This window comes from Triticum aestivum, chromosome 5D (genome assembly GCF_018294505.1).
Source record: "Triticum aestivum cultivar Chinese Spring chromosome 5D, IWGSC CS RefSeq v2.1, whole genome shotgun sequence".
NCBI lineage: Eukaryota > Viridiplantae > Streptophyta > Magnoliopsida > Poales > Poaceae > Triticum > Triticum aestivum.
In genome coordinates, this window is record NC_057808.1 from 448,594,737 (window position 1) to 448,607,007 (window position 12,271).

At 52.5% G+C, this 12,271-nt stretch overlaps 1 long non-coding RNA gene across 1 annotated transcript; it reads left to right on the plus strand.

Annotated features, from left to right (window-relative positions):
- Nucleotides 1-5,064: 5,064 nt before the first annotated feature.
- On the plus strand, nucleotides 5,065-8,994 carry LOC123122623 (uncharacterized). The gene is made up of 4 exons (XR_006460324.1): nucleotides 5,065-5,502; nucleotides 5,584-5,808; nucleotides 8,257-8,362; nucleotides 8,476-8,994. It is a non-coding gene; the product is annotated as an uncharacterized lncRNA (long non-coding RNA).
- Nucleotides 8,995-12,271: the final 3,277 nt, after the last annotated feature.

Below are 12,271 nucleotides of genomic sequence, written 5' to 3' on the forward strand. Positions count from 1 at the left end.
ATATGTAGGAGCCAATATGAGCATCCAGGTTCCGCTATTGGTTATTGACCGGAGATGTGTCTCGGTCATGTCTACATAGTTCTCGAACCCATAGGGTCCGCACGTTTAACGTTCGATGACGATTTGTATTATGAGTTATGTGATTTGATGACCGAAGTTTGTTCGGTATCCCGAATGAGATCACGGACATGAGAAGGAGTCTCGAAATGGTGGAGAGGTAAAGATTCATATATTGGAAGGTTGCATTTGGACATCGGAATGGTTCCGAGACATTAGGGCATTTTTCCGGAGTATCGGGAGGTTACCGGAACCCCCTGGGGAAGTTAATGGGCCTTAGTGGGCTTTACAGCGCACTAGCAGACCCCGCATCCTGTCCCGGCCCGCAAAATAACCGCCAAAGTGCGGGTCGGGGCGGGAAAATCTGCCCGATCAGACCCCGCATCCCGCCCCGGCCCGCAAATATTTTTGCGGGCCGCAGCAAATCTTCTCCCCCATCCTCTAGTTTCATGGGCTGGGAGGCCGACCCGAGCTCAGCCTCATCCGCAGCGCGATTTGGCGGGAAGAACATTTCCGCGCGCCCTTTCCCGCTACCCCACCCTCCGCCACCATTGCCCCGCCTCCGAACTCTCCGGTGCTTCCTCCCCTACCGTCCCTCGCCGCCATGGATGACCCCCTGCTGTCCCCCGTCACCGTCGAGGTTGCGCACGCTCCTTCCCCTCGGGCGGATCTCGTCACCGGCCATGTTGGCCCCGCCGCCGTCGCCCAAGCAAACGTCGCGCTTACCCGCAAGCGGTAGGGCAACATGGTCGTGCAGGGCGGGAAACCGGCTGCCCCCGCCGCGAAGGCCCGCGCTCCGGGCGCCAACGCCGCAGCAGGATCCCGACCTCCGACGGAGAATGTCGGCAAGGTCGCGGGCGGAAAGCAGAGGAAGATTCCAGCTACAAAGAAGCCATCTTCTTCATCCACTCACTCCATACCGGAACGAGGTGCTCCGGCGATGCCGTTCAACAGTGACGCTCCCCCTGCAAGCGAGGTGTTCGACGAAATGGCCGGAAGGTATGCGTCTTCGGTCATGGTGATTTCCTTTCATTTTCGCCATTATTCTCGATAGCTCGTGACTTGTTGTTGTTTACTATAGCGGTGGTTCGAACAATGCAACCACCGAGTTCGTGAACTTGTTGGACACGAACGCGGTTGACATTGATCAAGCCCCCTTCGCCTCATTCGACTACAATGAAACAGAGGGCGGCGTGGGATCATGGTTGTGAGGACGAATTGGAGGAGATCGAAGCGGAAGCGGATGAGCAATCGCAAACAAGAACTGGGAAAAGCCAAAGATCGAAGAACTACATTATCTTGGAAGATCAAGCTTTGATCAAAGCATGGAGTGCAGTGTCTCTTGATGCATGCACGGGTACTTCTCAAACTGCCAAGAGATATTGGCAAAGGATCGAAGATCAATACTTTCGCATTATGGCAAAGCATCCCAATAGGACTCCATGCGCATTTCGGTCGCTTCAAGGGCGTTGGGAGAATATCAAGCCTATGTGCAGCCGTTGGGCAGCTTGCTTGGAGCAAGTATGCAATACACCTCCAAGTGGAACCGTGGAATCCGACTATGTGAGTTTGTTTTGCCTTTGTTCAAGTTGTGCATCATCATATTTGCATCATGTGAAATGATTGCATCACTTTGTTCACATTGTGTAAGACAAGATTGCTCAACATAGATACAAAGACATGGAAGTTTTGGAAAGCAAATTCTTCAAACTAGAGCATTGTTGGGAGTTGCTCCAAAAGTGCGAGAAGTGGACGTTGAGCGACAAAGAATCCCCACCAAAGAGAGGCTGACTTACAAACATGGATGAAGATGAGGATGATGATGGCCCAAGAAATTTGCACAAGCCCGATGGCGACAAGAAGACTAAGGAGAAGATAAAGAGAGAGCAAGAAGCATCGAGCTTGAGGGAGAAGATTGATGCCATGGTGCAATCAAACGAGTTGATGTTGTTGAAGTCGTTGGAGATCAAGAAAGAGTTGGCTGAGAAGAAGTCAAAGGAGAAGCAAGAAAAGTGGCAAGTGCTCAAGGAAGAGGGGCTGCGCAAAGCTGCCATTGAGGAGAGAGGAGCACGCGCTGCAGAAAACAAAGCCATGTCCAAGCTGCTCGCCGAAGAGAACAAGATCATGTCAATGAACCGCAATGACATGGACGATCTCACCAAAACATGGCATGATATGGCAAGGAGAGAAATCTTGAAGAGGAGAATGGTTGCGTCGGCCGGTGCGTGCTACAGTTCGGGAGATCTTTTCTCCGCTCCATATGGTGGCAATGTCGATGATTTCGGTGCGGGAGTTGGAACAAACGCCGGAGGTGGAGTCGGTGGTGGCGGTGAACTTCAAGACGGACTCGATGGCGCGGAGTGAAGATCGACCGAGATGGTGCCGGACATGGGCGCAAACTTTTGCAGGGCCCTCTTTTGCGTTTGTCGTACTGAACTTGGCTTTTATTTGCACGTGAAACTGTGTTATGTCGTTTGAATTTGAACTTATTTGTGGAAACCTATGTCAAATGCGAGAATTGCCGTTTTACATTTGCGGGTCGTCGCGGCGGTGTCCGAGCAGACCCCGCAAAGCCGACCCGTAAAAAAGTATATTCCGCGAATGTACTTTTTTACGGGTCCGTTTGCGGGGTCTGCATATGTGGCTATCCGAGCCAGCCCGCAAAAGCGGTTTTCCACGACCTGCAAACGCGTTTTGCGGGCCGACCGGATGCGGGGTCTGCTAGGGTTGCTCTTAGTGGAGAGAGGGAAGAAGGGCCATGAGGTGGCGCACGCCTCCCCCTGCCCAAACCGAATTGGACTAGGGGTGGGGGCGCGGCCCCCTCCTTCCTTCTCCTTCTCCGCTCCTTCCTTTCCCTCCGGTGGAAGAAAGGAAAAGGGGGGGGCGAATCCTACTTGGACTAGGAGTCCAAGTAGGACCCTCCTGGCGCGCCCAACCTGGCTGGCCTCCTCTCTCCCTCCCTCCTTTATATACGTGGCCAGGGGGCACCCCAATAGCACAACAGACAATCTCTTAGCCGTGTGCGGTGCCCCCCTCCACAGTTCAACACCTCGGTCATATCGTCGTAGTGCTTAGGCGAAGCCCTGCGCCGGTAACTTCATCATCACCGTCGCCACGCCGTCGTGCTGACGGAACTCTCCCTCATCCTCAAATGGATCAAGAGCTCGAGGGACATCATCGTGCTGAACGTGTGCTGAACACGAAGGTGCCGTACGTTCGGTACTTGGATCAGTTGGATCGTGAAGACGTTCGACTACATCAACCGCGTTACTAAACGCTTCCGCTTTCGGTCTATGATGGTACAGGTACGTGGACACACTCTCCCCGCTCGTTGCTATACTTCTCCTAGATAGGTCTTGCGTGATCATAGGATTTTTTTTTGAATTTCTACATTCCCCAACATAGTTGCCTCCTCTTCCTTTCGGTGCGTCGACAATGCCCTCACCATCCTCGTCCACCTCGAACTCATGGTCATCGAAATGGATGTCATTGGTTTGAGACAAATGCGAATTATTGGAGCCAACACCCATAGTTGACATGTATGCCTCATCGTTGACACTACAAAGTATATAGAACAATGCAAATAAGCTATCTATATGTATGCATTCAAAAAATAACAACAACAAAAAAGTTGGCGAAATTTTATACCTTTGGGGCATTTCCTCGAACACATTGTGCGCGTCGGCCGCCGGCTCAACAAGTGAGCTCGCCGGCGCTTTGGTAGCCGCCGCGCCCGTCGCATGCCCTGCAAGCTTCTTCCTCGACGGCTTCGAGGAGCCGGAGCCGGAGCCGTCCGCCGCCTTGTTCTTCTTCGCGGATGCCTTGCCCTTCTTCGCCCGCGCCCCATTTGGGAGCTTCGAGAGGGGGGCACGTGGCTTCACGGCGGGCGCCCTCGCGACGCCACCCGCCACCAAGGTCATCCGTGGCGGCATGAAGAGGCCGCGCGCGATGCCGGTGCTCGGAGGAGCTCCGGCGGAGGCGGAGCCAAAGCTCCCCGCGCTAGGGTTTGCGGGGGCGACGACTGCGGTGGAGGGGTCGCGGCTGTAGGAAGGGGTGAGAGGGGTGCCGGCGCGGGCGTCCTCGGGTCAATTCGCCGCTGGCGGCGGGTGCAGGGCGAAGGTGGCGCGGCGGAGAGAGTGCGGCGCGAGCGCTCGAGTGTGCCGCGCGCGGAAGCGGGCGCACCAAATACACAGCGCGCGATGGTGATTCGGACCGCGCGCCCAACTCTATATGCCGCGCGCGCTTATTGCGCGTCCGCTGGAGCCCCTCTACCAATTACGCGCGTGCTAAAAAAGACAAATTTACGGCGCGACGCTTATTTAGCGCGGCTGTTGGAGATTCTCTTAGTTCGGTCAGTGTAGAGAAAATCCATACGAATCGTACGGGGAGCTAATTGTGGTGTCCGTGTTGGCTTCTTCATCAAATCGTATTGTACTATTAGGCTAGCTTCTTTATATTACGTGTACTATATACTAGTTGAATGCCCGTGCGTTGCGACAGGACAGGAATATGAAATATGATGTAAAATGATAACTCGACGTGAATTAACAATATCCATATTCATCAGTGACACATTTTGTAAAGTGAAATACATATACAACTATATGAATTAAATATAGTACTACCATTTTTTCCGGGGAATAGTATCATAATTCATATGCAACATGAAAAAAAAGTTTAAAAGGACAGACATCTAAGAAATTTGATAGTCCTCGTAGACCGTCTAAATACCTTGGTTCTACTCCCTCCGTTTCTAAATACCTCGGTTCGAACATGGACTACATACGAAGCAAAATGAGTAATTCTACATTTTAAAATATGTCTTTATACATTCGTATGTAGTCCTTTATTGAAATCTCTAAAAAAATTATACTTCATATTTAGGAACCAAGGAAGTGCAGATGTGACTCTCTCCTCACCGCTCCTTGCCGGTCTCACTCTCTCCTCACCGCTCTCGCTTTCTCCTCACCGCTTAGCCCTTTTCCTATACTTCACGCTAGAATACCTTTCACTTTCAGAAATACCCTCCCACCACCGCTCTCACACACTCGAGCTCACTCTCTCGTCCCCCCTCTCACCCGCCCCTTCTCGCTCTCCTCCAGATCCCCGTCGTCGCCGGCCTCTCCTCGCCGCCGTCACCGCCCTCTCCTCGACTCCCTTTCTCTTCACCACCACGCACCCCGTTTCCTCCTACCGCGCACCCCGTACCGTAGGTCAAAAGCTTGATTTTTTAGGCGCCGGCGACGAGCTTCTGGGCGGCGGAGGCTGGATCCGCGTGCGTCCACGCCGGCTTCGCAGCGGCGCTTGATGTGGAGCGGCGCTGGAGCAGCGGAGCGGGGCTTTCTTCCTCACCTCACAGCGCCGTCCTCCTCCACGACCACGCAGCCGCAGCGGCGGAGGAGCCGAATCCCTAGCCAGCGAGCTCAGGGAGCCATGGGTCCATGGGTACGAATCCCTCCTCTTCTCTCTCTCTGACCCACCCCCGTCTCTTCTCCCTCCCTCTCTGACCCCCGTCTCCATGACCAGGGCGACGCCATGGAAGGGCCACCAAATACAGCAGCGAGGAGAGGAGAAAGGGAGTAGCCTGATGACGGTCGTCTTCCACCTCCGCCTACGCCCCCGCCCTCCACCTCCACCCACGCCCCCGCCGGAAATAGTACAATGGCCAAGGAAATAGGCAGGAGGCGCCGCTTCCCGGATGGACATGGACATGCTTCTCCAACTCTGCTTCTTCCTGGGTCGCCATGGAAGGTACTCCATGTTATGCTCTGCTATGCTCCATGTTATGCTTGCTGCAACTTACTGATGCATAATTCAGTCAAGATAATGTTTGTGCATAATTCAGTCAAATTCAGTTAAGGATTTTGTTAGGATTGTTACTGGATCATCCATGGACTGAATAATTCAGTCAAATTCAGCTAAGACAATTCAGTCAAATTCAGCTAAGATCATTCATGGAATTGTTCTTGCAATCAATCACGAGCTTCATTCATTCGTTCATTCAGAGGGATAATTGTTTACAACCTGTGCAAATTGTCCATTTTTTGATTTGGTAGCATCACTCAGTCATCCACCATTACACTTTCCTTGTCCTGCCTTTTTGTTGTGAATTGTGCAAGTTGTGCTTGCTTTAAATTGCAGTAGGAAGAACTTGCTTTAACAGAATTTGCTTGCAGCAGCAGTAGCTTGCAATTTTGCTTGCTTGCACTGCTTGCAGTGCAGTGCACTGCTTGAGTAGTTCCCCCTACAGACTCTGTAGCAAGTGCAGTAGTGTCCTGTCTCCCTCTCTTCTTTTTCAGTACAGTAGGAGCATTCTCTTATCTGCTTTAACTGTAACTTTGTCTGAAACATTTTTCTATTAATTAAAATAAATTCAAACCTTTTCCTTTAATTAACTTAAACCTTTTAATTTACTCCTCCAGTAGTAATTAACTGAAACCTTTTGTGTAAACTCAAATTAACTAAAACATTTTTTGTTAATAAAAATAAACTGAAGCCTTTTCCTTTAATTAACTTAAATCTTTTCAGTTAAGGAGTACTCCTCCAGTAGTATTGGTCATTCAGGAGTAGTTATATCTGTCATTCAGGAGTACTGTTAATTAGGGAGGAGTAAAATTAACTTGTACTTGCAGCATAAGGCTAGCTAGATGAGTAGTATCAGTATACGGTTAGGATTAGGTTGTTTATTTAGTGAGATGAGGATTAAACCTTTCCTGTTCGATCTGCCAATCCTGACCAAATTTTGAATTGTACACACCCACAATGCATTTCAACAAAGCAAAACACTATGGCAGAATCATACAGATTTATGCAAGGTAACCTGACATAAAAGTCAGTACTCTACAATGGTGACAGTCATACTGATGTACCATTTGTAAAAATCGAATGCAAAGCTTGGTCTGCATCTTTTGGCAAATAGCTTAAGGTTGATGTTTCTAATCCTGTACATGGTACTTTGGAATCACCTTCTGCATTGAATTTTGAGGCCTGAAATTGATGTTTAAGAACGTGTTAGAAATTAAGGACAGCTGCGTGCTAAATCTTATCACAGAGGTACAGAAAAAAGCAGATCAACAGATTATGTTCCTTTTCTTCATATCGAAGTATCTGTCGCCTAGAAAAACTCATCCTTTAATAGTTGAGATAGTAGAGATATGAGGAGATCACTGATGGCTTCAGTCAGCTTGGGTTCTTCATTAATTATCAGATACATAGTTCCTTATCCATGTATTTCTAACAAGAGATTCTATGCAATTGAAGTTTAAGTCAGTTTTTATATTGCTATATATGATATTAGATGCCACAGGTTTTTACCATATTAAAAAACATATGCATTAGAAAGAAATACGGCACCTTAGTATTTTTGTTCTTCTTTAGCAAGTCACCGTCCAAACATCTTCCTCCTGCATCTGTTTGAAATTTCACGCTGTCTCTTGTTATTTCCAGCTTAAACAGGTATAGTACCACGTTCGTTTAACAAATGTATAAATGCAAAGTGAAAAAATATCGTGTGTAAGGGCGATACCGATTGAGGTTTCCAATTGTTGTACTGGCTGAAAGGCCGTGAGATTGCCTGCTATAGGAACCATCATAGGCAGTTGCGTGGGCACACTGTCATCATCATCGGAAGATAAACACTGTAGTTAGTAGCGCCCGCTGGTTCGCGTATGAAAAAAGCAGATGGTGGCCGGTGTGTATTCCTGGGTTGTGATCTCGGTGTCCTCTGATATTCAACAAGTGATAATTAAGATTAATATAGGATAAGTTATGAAAGGTTATTGAATACTTTATGTGCAGACATGTGATTTGCATACACATACCTTTTTTCCCTTTATCATAGAGATGCCCTCTGTCCTGTGACATCTTTGTGTCGTATAGAAGCTTTATGTTCTGAACTAAACCTGCAGTCTTTATATGATTATATTATCAACAATAATATGTAGATAGTGACAAGAAAAAGCTAACAAAGTATGATGTTCTACTGTAGGTAGTGACAAGGCTATTATTACTGCCAAAAAAACAGAGATATTGTCTTTTAACCTGAGCATATTGCTGTTGTCTTTTAACCTGGGCATGTTGCGCCAAAAAAAACAGAGATGTTGTCTTTTAACCTGGGCATCTTGCTCTTGTCTAATAGTGCAGATTAGAGATTTGTTCAATAAATATTATCTTTACCATACCATTTTCTCTTCTATACAGAAAGCAGTAAGAATCTAAGAAAGCCGAAGCCTTCCAGCACACTGCAGCAATAAGAAGAGCGCAAGTCGAACAGGGACACAGCTCACACACTACGGTGGACAGAAAGGTATTTAACTGTTGGTACAAAGTTGGTTGGAGATACCTCTGTCCTGTGATGCTTTTTCAATGTAGTTGGAGTTCAAGTTAAAGATGCATTCTGAGTAGTACTGTAATATGCAGGTAACTACATTGCTGAAACAGTTGATGATGGCAAACCTAGGGCATGATGGTCACCGAACAAAGGTGGATCTCCGTCCTTTGCAGCAACAGCCGTCGCCTCGCAACAGCCGTCGAGCGAAGGTTGTGGTTCGGACGCCGAGGTTGCGGTGCAGTTGTGCTGATCGCACAGCTGGCCTCGCGTGTGAACAACGATGTGGACTGACGGCTGACTGAAGTGCCGTTTCTCTTCTCGGCGCATGCGCGGGTCGGGTCGATGGAGCTGGTGCGTGAGGAAGAACTGGCGTCGATGGAGCTCGTATGCGAGGAAGAACCGGCGTTTCTGTCCCTGGTGGCGACGTGCGTTGGCGGGTCGATGGAGCTAGTTCGATGGTTTGATTTTTGGTCGATGGACCTCGTTCGTGGGTTGCCGAACTGTTTTGTTTGTTGGCTGGGCATGTGATCGTGGGGTTTGGCTCGTTTGACGGTGGTCCATGGGCTGAATATCGGATGAGTTGCCCTTGATTTTTTGGGCTTGCGGGCTGGATTTTGTGTGGAGGTGTGGGACACCGCGCGATGGCTGTCTTACAGGCGGAGGATCGAACGAGGTGGTCGAACCACGAGGAGAGGTCGAACCAACACGACGTTCGATCCCCTTTAATAGTAGAGATACTCGAGATAAAACATAAACCCAGATCAAAGCTGTTGTTCATGGCCGCTGCGTCCCGTGGGGTTCAATCCGCCCCTATGACCTACCCTCCGCCGCCGACTCGGCCTGCTCTTCGACTCCTCCGCCATCAATCGTCCTCGCGCTCTCCTTCAACTATGTCAGCCCCGTCCCGCGCAACCAGCTGGCTGCCTCCGAAGATGGACTTGCCCCGCCGAGTCACCGACACCGTCGCCCGCGCACCCCTCAGGGCGCGTCACGCTTGCCATCGAACACGTCGGGGCCCTTGCCATGCTCAGCCAGCCAACCTTCTCCACGGCCGCCGCAGTGTCGCCTGACACCCAGAGCAAAGATTCGTAGGCGCCCAACACCCTAGCCCTGGGTTTCCTCAGCCACATCTCCGACGGTCGCACAAGAGATGCCGGAGCAACGGGCGCACCATTGGATGTTTGGAACCACAAGCGCTGGAGATGTGCAATCGAAGACCTGGTGTCACCAGCCACCTGGCTTTCCTGCGTCCACTCGCTGGTCTCTGACTGATCTCCGTCTCCACGTTTTGATTTCCTGTCACACTTTGCTGCTCACGCTGTCATGCATAAGTGCATGATCTGTGTTTCAAGCCTTTAACTTAGGTTGCGGCTTTTTAAGGAATGTGCTGGTGGATCTGTGGCTACTGGTTACTGGTGAATTTTTTTTAAAACGAAGGCTCAAGAAGAGCCCGGTTTTGAATTAACAAAGCCATCAACCGGCCAGGAATTTAAGATACAAGGGTGCTGATCGATAGCTTACAACACAACACACACCACAAGGCACTAAGAAAAATCTAAGATTGAAACACAGCCTGAAGTGGAGTCGCCCTACAAGATGGGAAGCCCAAGGAAGGAGAACAGAACAACATCAAAGGACAGTCCAACGCTCAGAGAGCGAGCACGTCTGTAGAGAATGATTTGGTGCATGTCAGTTCGTCGGCTGCTATTCTCTCTGGCCTGACCGTCCGCGACGCTCCTGTTGTTCGCAACGCTACCGCTACGATTGCGGGGGGATGTTAGAGATATATTTGGGATACTTGTATTTGGTAGTCTAGGATTTGTAATCCGTCTCCTACCTTATCTCCAGGAGAGGCGTCTTGCCCTCCAAGTCTTGTACTCAATATATACTCGCCCTCGAGGCTCAATAATACAACGAAATATTCCACCAAACCTCTCTCTCCCTTCTAACATGGTATCAGCCTAACCGATCCAAACCCATGCGTAGACTGGGACCTGCACGAGCTGTACGCCATGTCGAAGAGGTCGGAGAGGCCAGCAGAGAAGGACTCGACGACGGTTGCGGCGCCAATCGGCGCGGGGCCAATGTCGCCCGCGGTTGTCGGAGTAGATGAAGCGGTCGGGGTAGATGACGGCGACGCTGGCGACGAGCTGGTGCTGGACGAAGACGAAGTGGGGTGGACGGGCGGCGGCGGCAGCTACGGAGGTAGCCACGGCAGCGGCCAAAGAAGAGCGGCAGCGGCGGCGGCTAGGTTAGGAGTGCGGCGGCGGTGCTCGAAGTAGGCGAAGAACCCTAACGGCGTGACGAAGACCGGCGCGGACGGTGGCGTTTCCGCGCCAAGGGAGACGGCGCGGTGCATACCACGGGAGGTCGACGCGCGGTGACGGCGGAGTGGACCGCGGGCCGCGGCGCTACGACCCGAAGGGGCAACGCAGCAGCGGCAGGCGGGTCGGGGCGACGGCGGGAAGACCTCGGGGCGGCGGCCGGGACCGCGGGCCGCGACGCTGCGGCCCGAAGAGGCGACGCAACGGCGGTTCGCGAGTCGGTGCAATCGCGGGACGGCCTCGGGGCGGCGGCGGGGACCGCGTATCGCGACACTACGGCCCGAAGGGGCGACGCAGCGGCGACGCACGAGTCGATGCAGCCGCGAGGAGAACCACGGGGCGGCGGCGCTGCGGCCCGACGGAGCGACGCAGTGGCAGCCCGATGCTCGATCGGTGGAGAGGCGCGCTGAACTCGGGGACGATCTTCACGGGACCTGCGAAGGCGCGCGTAACCGACGGGCCAGGTCGGTCGCGTGGCGTAGATGAGGCGGATCGCGGCGGTGAGCGGATGATCAAGCCGATCATGCGCGAGGTCGGGGACGCCGCTCGGTGGAGACGTGGTGGCGGCGGAGTCCGAGATGAAACTGGCGACGACGGACGGCGTGGGACGTCGTGCGGACGAGCTTGTCAGCACCGGCACCCGGGCTGCCAAAGCAACGCCGGCGCCCGGGCAGCGATGCCCGAGTGACCAACGGAGCAGCGGCGCCCGAGTTGAGGCAGCCAATGAGCCTGACGCAGCCGTCCCGACGCAGCCGAGGACGAGGCCGGCGAGGTACCGGGCCGCCGTGCAGACGCGACGGAGGCGGGTGATGTGGATCGATGGGCGGACCGGCGCGCGAGTGACGGCTATGATTTGCCGTCGCATGGCGCGAGGCCGCCGGGTCGGGGCGATGCAGGTGTCCCGGTCAAAGCAGGGCGGTGACGGCCGGTGCAGGGCGACGGGCGGACCGACGCGCGGACGGTGGCTGGCCCTGACGGGCCGTCTCGGCGCGCGTGGCCGCCGGGTCGGAGGAGAGGCCGGCTGGTCGCGCCAGGGTCGGAGTAGAGGCGCTCGGGGTCGATGGCGGCGGTGGGCGACGCAAACCGATCAAGAATAGATCGGAAAACCAAAAAGAAACCGCGCGATCAAGATGACCGGCGGGAGAGAGAAAACCCCGGAGCAAGGCTCGGGGAAAAAGACTCTCTAGGGCAGCCGGCCAACACGACCGGCGGACGAACCCTAGGTACGGGCGGCGCAGCCCCCGGTGGCGGTCATGGAGGCCGACCGCCCCGGGGCGGCGCGCGGGTGCGGAAGCGGCGGCGGCTAGGGTTTAGGATCGACTTGCGATAGATACCATGTTAGAAGGGAGAGAAAGGTTTGGTGGAATATTTCGTTGTATTATTGAGCCTCGAGGCGAGTATATATTGAGTACAAGACTTGGAGGGCAAGACGCCCCTCCTGAAGATAAGGCAGGAGACGGATTACAAATCCTAGACTACCAAATACAAGTATCCCAAATATATCTCTAACATCCCCCCGCAATCGTAGCGGTAGCGTTGCGAACAACAGGAGCGTCGCGGA